Here is a 13,620-nt window from a genome sequence, read left to right on the forward strand (position 1 = left end):
TCCCCACATAGCCACCAATCTCCGTAAGGGAGTAAGCAGCTAGTTTGACTCAATTGGGCTACCCCAGCCCCTATGACATCCAGTCTGTTTGCCTTAGAAGAGGTACAGTTGGTTTCCTGAACCCACCTGAGGCTTTGTGGTGGGTTGAAGGGCCGATCCTCCCTTCCCTCCCACCACAGGCAGAAAAAAAATGAGATTCAGACAAACAGATTGCAAAAGCAGTGGAAAGTTTAAGTGAAAACACGGTGAATATCTTACAGAGAACTACAAGCACAGTGACAAAAGAGAGATCCCAAAGCACACCCGGAAGCATCCCAACACTCCCCTCCCCCCACCTGAGGTTACACCCAAAAACTCCAGGGCTCTCTCTTCTCCCTGCCTCCTCCACTGTTAGGCTAATCTCAGCTGGACAGATCTGAGACTGTCTTTCCCCCTTCTCCTCCCAGCCTTAGGCCTAGCCAGGCCCGAGAGGTCTCGAGATGGCTCTTCCTCCATTACCAGACAGGGACCATCTCCATAGGAGCTGTGAGGGAAGAAAGAGGAAGTGTGGAACCTTGCTGATGTGTTTTATAGGGAGCAGGACATTATGGGATGAAATACTCAGCTTCCTGTGTCCACCCATGGGGCTGGACCCTCAGGACACTGGAGGTGTAGCTTGTGTGGCCACAGCAGGGGGGCACCCAGCCTAAACCACTACAGGCTTCTCCAGGAGAAGAGTAATTCCAACGGTAGCCTAACCCTGTTACATTTTGCCATCCGACCTTATTTTCACTACTTTCATTACTTTCCACAAAAAAAGGGTTTGTGAAGAATCTACAATTCATAAGTCAAACTTTGGACCCAGGCTCTCTGAACCATCTTTCCCATGTTGACAATTTTGGAAACCACTACCAGATGTAGTCACCCAGACTGGTGGCCCCCAAGTCCCATTCATTGAGGCTACCCCAAATAGTGGTGTCTCGGTCCGGAGAGGGAAGAAGACTAGTTCTTTTGAATATTCCCGTGTTGTGAAATTAATAGGCACAAACGAGGCCAAAATATCAACAGCTAGACTATTTATTACATAAATAAAATGGAAATAAGAAGGGGAGAGGGAGAAGATAGGGGGGGAGAGAGAGAGAGAGAGAAGAGGAAAGGAGTTATATTACCACACCCCTCACCCACCCCAAGACAGTTTGAGTCTGTGGAGGCAAGGTGCTGCATGAGGTGCTGGGTTTGTGCTGAGGCTTTGGCTGGAGATGCGATGTGATCCCTCTGGGCAGCCTGGGTCTGTAGAGAAAGGGTGCTGAGGCTTTGGCTGGAGAATAGATGAGGTCCCTCTGGGCAGCATGGGTCAGCTCCATGAGTAGCAGCAAGCGGGACTTAGGACATGGAGAGAGGGTTCAGTCTGCTTCCTTCCTTCTCAGCGGCATGCTCCTCCTTCAGCGTTTTTCTCTCTGCGTTCCATTGCGGTTTTCTTCCTCTGTGTTTTTCTTCCCTGCTAAGCCAGTAGTGGTCAAGACTTTTATACAGTTTTTAGTCCTTAGGTATGTGTCCGAGCATTGTCCCTCAGGAATTCAGGAGCCAGGAAATCATAAGTATCCAGATATCGTTCCCCAGGAAGTCTTTCTGTGTATTCATGTGAGTTTGGACAGTGGTCTGGATGGAGGGGGGGGGGGGGCCTCCGCCTCCTTCCTCTCCATCTCCCTGCCTACCCACTTATCACACATCAGGAGACAGGTGGAGAGTCCATTGACTCATCACCTTCCCTTCCTGGGGGTATCTGATAGCTGTCTTGAAGGCGTGATGGCTGGGTCCTTGGGTCATCGTTATAGGCCAGCTGCAGTCCAGTGTTATCACGATGCAATCGCAAGGTGATTTGCATCCAGGATTGGTACTGTCTGGGCAAGCAGCAAGTGATTTTATCTTTGTTGAGTCACACCAGGAGTAGACTCTTACAAGTGGGGTCCTCGTTTGGCCTCGGGGAAGTTTGGTGCATACCCAACAGTTAGAAAGATTAGTTTGCAAAGCCAATTCCCATCCCTCAATTGTGGTCACAATTATTTATAGAGCTTGAGCTTTAAGGGTCCCTGGGAGTTCCCATTCTCCTGCTGAAGTCTTCTTGCCTTGGGTGTGGTGGATCCAGGCAGCTTGTTCCTTGATTTTAATGGCTGTGAAGGATGTCAGTAACACCTGATATGGTCCAGACCACTTGGGCTCCAGAGGATGCTCTGAAGGAGATCTGACATAGTCTCCAGGTTCCACATCATGGGCTGGTCTGCCTAACCCTCTCACACTGGTTCCCATCACCTATTTGTTAACAGTGCTCAGGTTCTTATAAATCTGCTGAACATACTTGTTCAACATTTCCTCTCTGAATTGCCCTAGTTCAGAAGGCTCTGGAGTTCCTACTACATAAGGTCCTCCAAACACGATTTCAAATGGGCTCAACCCTTCCTTTGTCCTTTGCTTAGTTTGAATTCACAACAGGGCACTTGGTAATGCTTGTGGCCACGGAAGGTTTGCTTCCTGTCCAATTTTTACTGTCTGACTTTTGATTAAATGGGTCATTTTCTCCACTTGCCCACTTGACTGTGGATTGCAGGGGATGTGGAGTTGCCAATCAATCCCTAAGATTTTCCCTATTTCTTGTACCCCCTTGGCCACAAAATGAGGTCCCCTGTCTGAGGAAATAGCAGCAGGTACCCCAAAACGAGGTATTATCTCTTGTGACACTGTTTTAGTAACCTCTGGTGCTTTGTTTGTGCAGCAGGGAAATGCTTCTGGCCCACCAGAGAAGGTGTCAGTGAGTACCAACAGGTACCTGGATCCCCCTTTCTTGGGAGCTCAGTAAACTCGATTTGCCATTGTTGTCCTGGATCACTTCCTTTGCTAATCTGTCCCAACCTAACTCCTCTCCTTACCTCAGGGTTAGCCTTAAGACACACCTCACATTGTCAGGTTGCCTGTTCTGCTGTGGCATATAATTTTCATGCTAGACACTCCTGAACCAATTTTCCACACAGGGCTTCTGTTCCCCAATGAGTCTTTGCATGTTCCATGTGAACAGAAGCCCAGAGAAGGTTAGTGGGTGTGATTAACTTCCCATCCCGTGTCCTGGCCCAGCCCTTTCCTATCCTGAGCCCTAAGAGGTCTTTGATTAATTTCTGATCCTCTGTGCCATACACAGGGTCTGGCTCTTTTTGCTCAACTGACAGTTTACCATCTGGGATCAAAACAAACTCTGCCACCTTCCACCCCTCCCTGGCCACCCTTTGAGCTGTTTCATCTGCCAGTTGATTGCCTCTCTCTTGGCCAGTATTCCCTTTTTGGGGTGCTTTGCAGTGCATTGTGGCTACCTTGCTTGGCTCTTGCACTGCTGCCAGCAGCCTCAGTATTTCTTCTGCATGTTTAATACCTTTTGCTTGGGATGACAACAGTCCTCTTTCTTTCCAGATGGCTCCATGGGCATGTACCACCCCAAAGGCACACTTGGAGTCAGTCCCTATGTTTGCACATTTCCCTTGGGGAAGCTCAAGGGCTCTGGTCAGTGCTCTCATCTCTGCCTTTTGAGCAGAGGTGTTACTTGGTAGGGCTTCTGCCTCGATTACCTCTTCTCTGTAGCTACAGCATACCCAGCTTTGCTTTCTCCCTGGATCACAAAGCTGCTTCCATCGGTGTACCAGTTATGGTCTGCCTTTTCCAGAGGTTCTTCCTTCAGGTCAGGTCTGCTGAAGTAAGTAGCCTCAGTTGTTTCCAAACGATTGTGGGTAACTGGCTCTCTGTCACCCCCCTGGAGGAAAGAGGCTGGATTGACCACATCAGTAACTTTGATTTCTATATCATCCTGTTAGGATGGCTTGGGATTGGAGAAATCCTTGTGGAGGCAGCCAGAGTCCCTCCTTGGCTTCTAGAACAGCACAGATGGTGTGCGATACCAGGACTGTGATCTTCTGTCCCATTGTGGAATTGTGAGACTCTTGAATGTTAAATTGCAACTGCTGCCCCAGCCCTCAGGCATCCTGGCCTTGCCTCGCTTACTTCATCCACTTGTTTAGAGAGGTGTGCCACCACTCTTCGGTAGGGTCCTAAGGTTTGTGCTAGGGCTCAGATTGCTATCCCTTGGCTTTCATGGGAATGCAGTAAAAAGGGTTTGGTGGCATCAGGTAGGCCTAGTGCTGGTGCCCTCATCAATTCTTTCCTTAAGGTATGGAAAGCTTGTTCAGCTTCTCCATTCCATTGCAAGCCTTAACAGTCTCTTCCAATAATTCATAGAGGGGTTTCACAAGCAGGCCAGAATTACAGATCCACAGCCAGCACCACCCTGTCATTCCCACGAAGGTTTGGAGTGCCTGTACTGCGTTTGGCAGTGGGATAGAACAGATGGCCTCCTTTCTTCCAGGGCCCAGCACTCTCTGTCCTGCAGTCAGCTCATATCCCCAGTAGGTTACTTGCTGCTGTACTATTTGGGCCTTCTGTGGGGAAACTCAGTACCCATTAAGGCCCAGAAAATTCAGCATACTCACAGTCTGTCTTTCACATTCTGCTCAGGTCTGGGTGGCCAGCAGGATGTCATCTACATACTGCAGCAGAACTTGTCCCACTTTTCTAATTCTTTTGCAAGTTGGTTTAGTGAGGCTGTTCTTAAATCCTTGGAGCAAGACTGTCCAAGTTAATTGACATTTTTGGTTAGTTTCTGGGTTCTCCCATTCAAAGGCAAACAATGGCTGGCGCTCAGGGGCCAGGGGTAGGCAGAAAAAGGCATCCTCTAGATCCAAGATGGTAAACCATTCTAATTCTGTTCTTAATTGGGTCAAGAGGGTATATGGGTCAAGAGGGTATATGGGTTTGCCACCACCAGATGAATATCCTTTGTTATTTATAGTATCACAGTATAACTATGATACTATTTACGGCCCTTAGGTCCTGCACTAACTGATACCTGTAAGGAAAACAGCTGGGGAGTAAGATTGGGGTGTTATAAGCTGATTCACAGTCTGTTAGCAGCCCATACTTAAGGAATTTTTCTATAATAGGCAAAACTCCTTCCCTATCTTCTTTCCTTAAGGGATACTGTTTTAACCTAGCTGGTTGAGCTCCGGGCTTAAGGTCTATTATCACAGGTAGGGCATTTTTGGCCCTTCCAGGCTGCTCAGTGTCCCAAACCCCAGGATATACTTGACCCTTTATGCTTTCTCTTACTTTGTTTTTCTCTTGCTGAGGGCTCATTAATGCAAGACTTAAGATGTCAATTAACTGTTCCTCCCTTACCCTGAATTCTACCTTGCCCTTATTAAATTTGATTTCAGCTCCCAATGCCTCTAACAAGTCCCTTCCTAGCAATGACTTTGGGGCATTTGGCATATATAAAAACTTATGTAAGCCCCAGGTTTTACCATATTTATATTTAAGAGGTTTTAAAAAATATGCCTTCTCAGTTTGACTGCAGCCCCTACCACAGAACTATAGCTCTCATCCCAAGGCAACAGTGCTCGAGTTAAGACTGAAAAGGTCACTCTGGTGTCAACTAGGAATTCCAGTGTATTTTCTTTTCCCCCTAGCTTCATTATAACCAGAGGGTCTGCTATGGTATTTGTAGTCTCCTCCGATGCTCCCTAATCATCCTCTTCCTGTTGTGCCTGTATCTTATTTTCCTTTTTCCTTTCTGGACATTCCCTTTTCCAGTGTCCCTTCTTTTTACAAGTCGCACATCGATCCTTTTCCAGCCGTGCCCTAGTAGGCCCTTTAGTCTCCCTACTTTCTTGCAACACTGCTACCAACACCCTCTTTTCTTTTCTCCTATTCTCTTCTTCCCTATTAGAGAATATCCTCCATGCTACATCCAAAAGTGCCTCTAAATTCCTTCCCTGTGAGGCTGACAACTTTTGCAACTTCTTTCTGATATCACTGGCAGACTGCCCAATGAATAGTGATGCCAGTTGTTGTATACCTACTTCTGATCCGGGGTCAAGAGAGGTGCTTTTCCTCATTACTTCCCTCAGATTATCCAGGAATTCTGAGGGTGATTCACCAGGCCCTTGTCTGACTGAGTATAATACAGACCAGTTAATTGCTTTCAGAATGGCTTTTTCTATTCCCCTGGCTACCAATTCCCAGTATCCTTCCAGTCTAGTCCTTTGCAGGGCATCGTTCATATTCCATCCTGGATTTGGGAGTGGAAATACATCCCCTATGTTTGCTCCCCCTCCCTGGTTTTGAATTCTTTCTGTTGCCAGCTCTAATCCATGTTTTTCAATTAATTGTTTTTTCTGTTTCAGTAATTTGTTCTAATAATAACTGGATATCATCCCAGTCTGGACTGTGCTGCCTGATCATGAATCAAAAATGAGTGGCTGTCCCTGAAGGGGCATTATGATAATTTTTAGCCTTTTCTCTCCAGCTAGCCAAATCCTGACTTGTCAGGGGCACTTAATCCAGACTGGGTCACCCTCTGGCCCTACTGCTTGTTGCAAAGGGGCCTGAATGGGTACCTGGGGAGCCAGGGCAGTTGCTTGCTGTCCTCAGGGTCCTTCTTGCCACTGGGCTTCCCAGAGCACGGGTCATGGAACTGACTCCAGTACCACTATCAGAATCACTGCTGCTCCCAGAACTTTCTACATTATTTCCTGGACCCGCTGTCACTACCCCCGGCAATTTTCCTGGAGAGTGATAAAATTCCAGAAGGTCTTTTGGTTCCTCAAGTTTAAGACATCTCTGCCCTATGCTGCATGCAGAACAACACCTTTTCAGCTGTGTCTGTCTCTTGTTCTTGGACTTGTTTTCCTTTTCAAGGGCCAAAACCATTGGATCTGAGGAAGGTCTAACATCACAGTCCCTTTGGAGCTTGGGATGTTCTCAGAGATAGAAAAACATATCAGCATATATTGACTCACCCCATTTTTGTTCCCTTCTTAAAAACAGCATCAATTGCAGTAAAGTGTCATCCTCCAGACTCCCATTTCCAGGCCATTTTCCTCCACTGTCTAATTTATATAATGGCCACCACCGGGTAGAGAATTTAGAGTCTTTTGGTGTGTTGATCCTCCTGGAGGGCCTCCAGTTTCCTCCCAGCGGGCAAGTATGCAACCAAGTGTGCCAATGGCATCCTGGCCTGCATCAGGAACAGCATGGCCAGCAGGAGAAGGGAGGTCATTCTGCCCCTGTACACTGCACTGGTCAGGCCGCACCTTGAGTACTGTGTCCAGTTCTGGGCCCTTCAGTTTAGGAAGGAGGTTGACTTGCTGGAACAAGTCCAGAGAAGGGCAACAAAGTTGGTGAGGGGTTTGGAACACAGCCCTGTGAGGAGAGGCTGAGGGAGCTGGGGTTGCTTAGCCTGGAGAAGAGGAGACTGAGGGATGACCTTATTGCTCTCTGCAACTACCTGAAGGGAGGTTGTAGACAGACAGATGTTGGTCTCTTCTCCCAAGCAGCCAGTACCAGAACAAGAGGACACAGTCTCAGGCTGCGCCAGGGGAGGTTCAGGCTAGATGTTAGGAAAAAGTTCTATACAGAGAGAGTGATTGCCCATTGGAATGGGCTGCCTGGGGAGGTGGTGGAGTCGCCATCACTGGAGGTTTTCAGGAGGAGACTTGATGGGGTGCTTGGTGCCGTGGGCTAGTTGTTTGGGTGGTGTTTGATTGGTTGATGGGTTGGACGCGGTGATCTTGAAGGTCTCTTCCAACCTGGTTTATTCTATGTATTCTATGTATTCTATGACTTTGTCTCCCTCCCATTTTACACAACACGGTACTGCCTTTTCACAACACACAGAACACGTGACAAATACAATTACAACAATAATTACCATCCCTACATACACAATTATTGGCCACACTCCCAGTCACAAGTTTCACTTCATCCATTTCTGGCTGTGCTCCTTGCTGAGAGACAGAACTGCAGGTCAGGACTCCCACTGGCTTCGTAGAGTTTTCTACATCTCACTCGCACACACACTCAACCACACATTCAAAACATGAACAATGTTTCTAATACTTTAAGTTTTTTAGGAACCCTCCTGGCCCCACACAGGCTTAAAATATAAACAATGCTTATGATTCCCTTCAGGACCTCCCTGGTCCTGACCAATATAAACAATGCTTGTAGTTCCATTCCGGACCCCCTCTGGCCACAACCCACTTTGAAATGTAAACAATGCTTATAGTTCTCTGTGGAACCTCCCTGGTCCCAACCCAAGAGCTCTTTTACCTAGGGATGCAATAAACGCCTCTCTCCCATGCAGAGCATCCCCTCACGGCATGTGGAGTTACCCCTTTTAAAAGCAATACCTTCTCTTCGCCAGCAGTCTTGTCTGTCCCTGCAGTGACCTGATGAGTCGAGGAGCTCTCCTTGAGAATATCTCGGGGGCGCCCTGAGAAGTCCCGTGCCTCAGCAGGTGCCACAGCCAGAGAGATTTCTCCTGCCTGGCTCACCAAAATAATTTAGAGCAGGACAAGAAACTCAGTCAGTTTCACGTATTATGCTTTTATTTCAGCACTGGACACGGGGATCTTTCCCAAAGGCCTGTGTGTCTACAGAGAGTTCAGTATATGTTGATATGCAAAAAGTTCTCTATCTGAAATGACAGAGGTGCGTTGATATTTCACAGAAAATCCAGGTGTTTGCTATCTGTACAAAGGTTATCTATCTAAGAATAGCAGAAGTATTTCACAGAAAGTCCCGGTTCCTGTTTGATCTTCCCTTCTTCAAGGTCCATCTGCCCCCTCCTGTATTGGAGCCAACCATAGCAAGGGGAGTTCTCTGTTGCTTTTGTCCTTTCATTGAATTGGCTGTCCCTTGATCAACTCTCTGCTTGTGTTAAACTCGGTAATTGTTTTTAATGAATTTTCCACTCATCAGCTCCAAGGATTTCACTAAAAACAGTGGGAGAAGCCAGCTCTGCTGATCACCTGTGAGGGCCAGGGACCTATCCCTGACATGTCAGGTGAGGTAAGTAGGAGCTAATTACATCACTTATAATGCCATTAACCTTTAATCACATAGTCCATTAGTGGACTAAGAGCATTAAAAAAAAAAAACCAAACAAAAACACCCAAAACCAAAGAAAACAACAAAACAAACAAGCAAACAAAAAACCCCAAACAACAACGAAAAAACAAACCACCAGCCCAAACAACACAACACCAAAATCCCCACCCCACCAAACCATATCACAGCATCCCACACAATTACATTTTGCCAACCCCTAGGGCTCCAAGCTGCAGGCTAATGGCAGAAACCTCACTCACACTTAGGGATGTGCAGATGCCACATCAGAAATTTGCTGCTTGAGAGCATCTCTTGATGGCTGCCCTGCATGTCAAGGGAGGACTTTCTAAGTGCTGAAGAAACATGGCTTTAAAGGTCAGATTATCCATCAGTCTTGTGGGAGCCACCGAGGAAAAACTGACAGCCATAGTGTTGGCTTCTTTACATGGGTGTAAAGCTGGCCCAGATTTGGTAAGTAATGAGGTTATACTTAGAGTGCATTATGTCAGACCTGTTCCAGTGGTAACAAACCATTTAATAAAAAAGCATTAAGCAGGAGAACTTTTTCACAATAAACATCTTCCTACACTTGTCACATTAGGGTGCTTAATCACCCCTCTGCACGGTTTTCAGCGTAGTAGGTACGGTATGGAGTAACTGGCAAGCTACTTGGCATTTGCATAGAATCAAACAGCAGTCTCCTTAGCCAGCCTGTGCATCTAAATAATTATATATAAGAAGTGCTTGTGGAAATTAACCCCTCCATCTTGCAGAAATAACCATGGCAATCTGTGTGGAGATACAGCTGTTACTGCCCACATACCGATTGGTTTTGTTTCACTATCTAACTCTGAGGTAAACAGAGTAACAGGCACAGAATGCAGTGTTTTCTTTACCATTTAATGCTTTTCAGCAGATTCTGCCACCACAGTTGCACTGGCTAGTTACTCCTGCTCAGCTATGAAATTGCTTGGGAGGGAAGCATTTCAGAATGGCCGAAAGCATAATGCCTGCCTACAGAAAATACATTTTAAAAAGAAACTGGTAAAGCTCAGTGGGAGTTGTTGGTGATCTGCCTCTCTTCGGATGAAGTTTAGTGTTTCCCTTTATCAAATAATTTTATGGCAAGCAATTCCTCAGAACTAAGATCAGAGTGGGAAATGGTCTCTAATAAAATACCTGTGTGGTTTTATTTGTACTCTGTGAGGAAGAACATACAGGAGGAAGTACTAGATTCTTGGACTTGTTCCCCAGCATCTGTGGTAGTTGATTGTCCAGACTTATTTTCTTTGCCTGTATCTGCCCTCCAGATATTCTGGAATAATTTTCAGTCTTGAAGGTCCAGATGTCCAACCTAAGCATACCTGTGCTCTGCTGGTACCTGTTTGTGCTTCAGTTCTTATGTAGCAGCATGGGGTTGATCTTAAATGTGATTGAACTCTAGCTGTAGAATCAAAGAATTGTTAGGGTTGGAAGGGACCTCAAGGATCATTCAGTTCCAATCCCCTGCCATGGGCAGGGACACCTCACACTAGATCAGGTTGCTCATGGCCACATCCAGCCTGACCTTAAAAACCTCCAGGGATGAGGCTTCTACCACCTCCCTAGGCAACCTGTTCCAGTGTCTCACCACCCTCATGGGGAAGAATTCTTTCCTAACATCCAATCTGAATCTATCCATTTCTGTTTTTTTGCCATCCCCCCTGCCCCCCAAGTCCTATCACTCCCTGACATCCTAAAAAGTCCCTCCCCAGCTTTCTCATAGGCCCCCTTCAGATACTGGAAGGCCACAAGAAGGTCTTCTCGGAACCTTCTCTTCTCCAGACTGAATAGTCGCAACACTCTCGGTCTGTCCTCATAGCAGAGCAGCTCCAGCCCTCTGCTCATCCTCATGAACCTCCTTTGGACACCTTCCAGCACCTCCAGATCCTTCCTGTAATAAGGGCTCCAGAACTGGACACAGTACTCCAGGTGGGGTCTCACCAGGGTGGAGTAGAGGGGGAGAATCACCTCCCTCAACCTGCTGGCTATGCTTCTCTTGATGCAGCTCAGGATGGGACTGGATTTCTGGGCTGCAAATGCACACTGGTGGCTCATGTTGAGCTTCTCCTCCACCAGCACCCCCAAGTCCTGTGTAAGCACAGTCAGGCTGACTCTGAAGAATGTGTGTTTACCAGCTTCTTGGTAGTTTCCAGGATGGTTTATATTATCTTTTAATCTTAAAATAGAGTGTCTCTGTATCTTTGTGTGTCCTGTAGCCACCTGAAGAAGACTGAGGTTAGTTCACATGGATTTGACTATACATGGCCTCCAGCTCCAGCTCTACCACAGCAGCAGAATCCTCCTCTTTTTAGCTGGACACTTGGCAATTAAAACACAATCTGTTCTACTTAAGGTATAAATAAGTCTTTAATGTTGCTTGGAGATTACATTAGGACAAGAAGGGCATTTTTGAAGATAGAATTGCCATACAGCAGAGTTTACAGAGAAGGCATTGGCCATTCCACTCACGCAAGATATTCAAATAAGGGTGTGTGGAGAGCAGTGACCATTTGTGACTGCTGAATTACTGAATTGGCATTTTATCAGTTGTGTGAATTATGCATACAAAGAGTAACCTCCCTCTTATCCTTAGATGAAGTGCAGACAATTATCACCATTAAGTTTACTGCCTCAAAGAAAAGGGAGGGGTTGAAATAACTGGGACCAGAGTTTCAACAGTGTTTTGAGTAGTAGTGATGTACTATGTAGATAGAGTGCAGTTAGGTCCCTGATTCTCTGCAGATTTCATTCACGTCTGGGAGTAACCCTCTTCCCATCTTCAACATCAGCAGCATTTCTGGATGTCAGATTTACTGTTTTCTACTTATGGAAGTAAAATGTTAGGACTTTCTATAAGGGACAGACAGAAATGTATCACAGTACTGAAACAAATATGCGAGATAAAGGCTGTGGCTGAAGAGTTGCTTGGTCAAGTGATTGTGCTTTGTGGCCCCTTTCCCCACCTGTTCTCCTCCTCTCTGTGATGGGCTAGGTGAATCATTGGTGTGGTCTCATGGGGACCAGGTGGATTAGGAATACAATGTTTATGGTTTGTTTGTTTCAGCCAGACCTGTTTCCCAGTCTGATTCACTGCACAGCTGCCTGAATACTTCATCTGGCACTGAGGCAAGGGATAATTCAAGGCTGGTACAGGCAGTCAGGGATAAGAGTTGATGGAGTTAGTACTAAGTGATGGAGAGTTAGACACAAACCTGCAACTTCAGTTCTGATCATGTAGCATTGCCTATAGAGCAGCTATTTGTTATGATAAATTATGTGTCTGTGTGACAGTGATGTACTGGAGATACTTTCTGGGACTTGCAGAACTGCTGTTCCATGTCTCAGGATGTTAATATTCTGACACATGCCTTCTCTGATTCTGTGCCCATGCTGCAAAATGGTAAATGTGAAGATCCTCCCAACTTGTGCTGCATTCTTTAGAAGAGATGCTGGCTGTAACTTGCAAGATCTGCACAGTGCAGCCATGATGTGGTGTCAAGAAAACTGGCAACACAGCTGCCATTGGCTCTGTGGGCTCATGTGTCAGGTGTGCTGTTACAGAGAGAAATGGAGAAAGCAAAAAGAAGCACTAAAATCTGATTAAGGTGTCACTGTTGACACTTGGCTGTTGTGTCATGCAGTGGTCTTCTAGCATGAATAAATATTTGTATTTTCTACAAATGCAGGGAGGTAATTCCCAATTCCTATTTGTCCGGTATGAAAGACTTGGAATGAGCAGGGTGGTGGCTGGCCTTGTGGAATGTGATGCTATGACTGGGGCCATGGTTTAGTCATGAGGTCTGTGGTGACAGGTTGGACTTCATGATCTTTGAGGTCTCTTCCAACCTTGGTGATTCTGTGAAAAATAAACACTAAACCTAATAAGCAAACAAAACAACATAGCTACTTGGATAGCTAAACTGCAATCTGTTTGTTAGCATTACTCCTGGTTGACTTTTTTCCAGTGACTGTCCTTCAACTTTTTTTTACCCACAACTGGCTTCTCTCTCTCTTCACACCCCCACCCCCCTCCCCCCCCCAATTATTGCAGCAGGATCCAAGCTGGCTTGGTGTTGGTTTGGCACAGGGTCACGATCTGAGAGACTTGGCTCTGCTCCTGTGGTGAGTGATGGGGTTTTGGAGAATCAGACACATGGGTTGAGGGGCAATGAAAGGGCATAGAATATGTATTTGTATTCTGAACTGTGATTCTGTATTCTACCAGCTCCACAACTTAGAAACATGTTCATGGTATAGGCAAAAGCAAAAAGAAACAACCAAAAAAACCCAAACTCCAAACAGACAAAGCCAAACAACACACAACTGAGCACTGAGAACCTGTTCCCAGACATTCCCAGCCCTGGTACTGAGCTCTGTCTCTCTGTCCAGAGTCCTATGGGCTCAGCTGACCCATGTGTCTGTGACAGGCAGTCATGTTTTGGTTGCTTTCTTGCTCTCGCCTGTGACTTGCTTTGCTTTCTGCTGTGCTGGGATGCTTGAAGGAGCTTTTGGGTAGTGCAGGAAGCTGTGGGTGTGTTTAAACTTCTGAGTTTTGGGAAAAAAAGCAAGGTGGGGGGCGCACTAAGGTCTCAAGGTGTATGTGATACAATCTAA

Source organism: Dryobates pubescens, chromosome 16, assembly GCF_014839835.1.
Source record: "Dryobates pubescens isolate bDryPub1 chromosome 16, bDryPub1.pri, whole genome shotgun sequence".
Taxonomy (NCBI): domain Eukaryota; kingdom Metazoa; phylum Chordata; class Aves; order Piciformes; family Picidae; genus Dryobates; species Dryobates pubescens.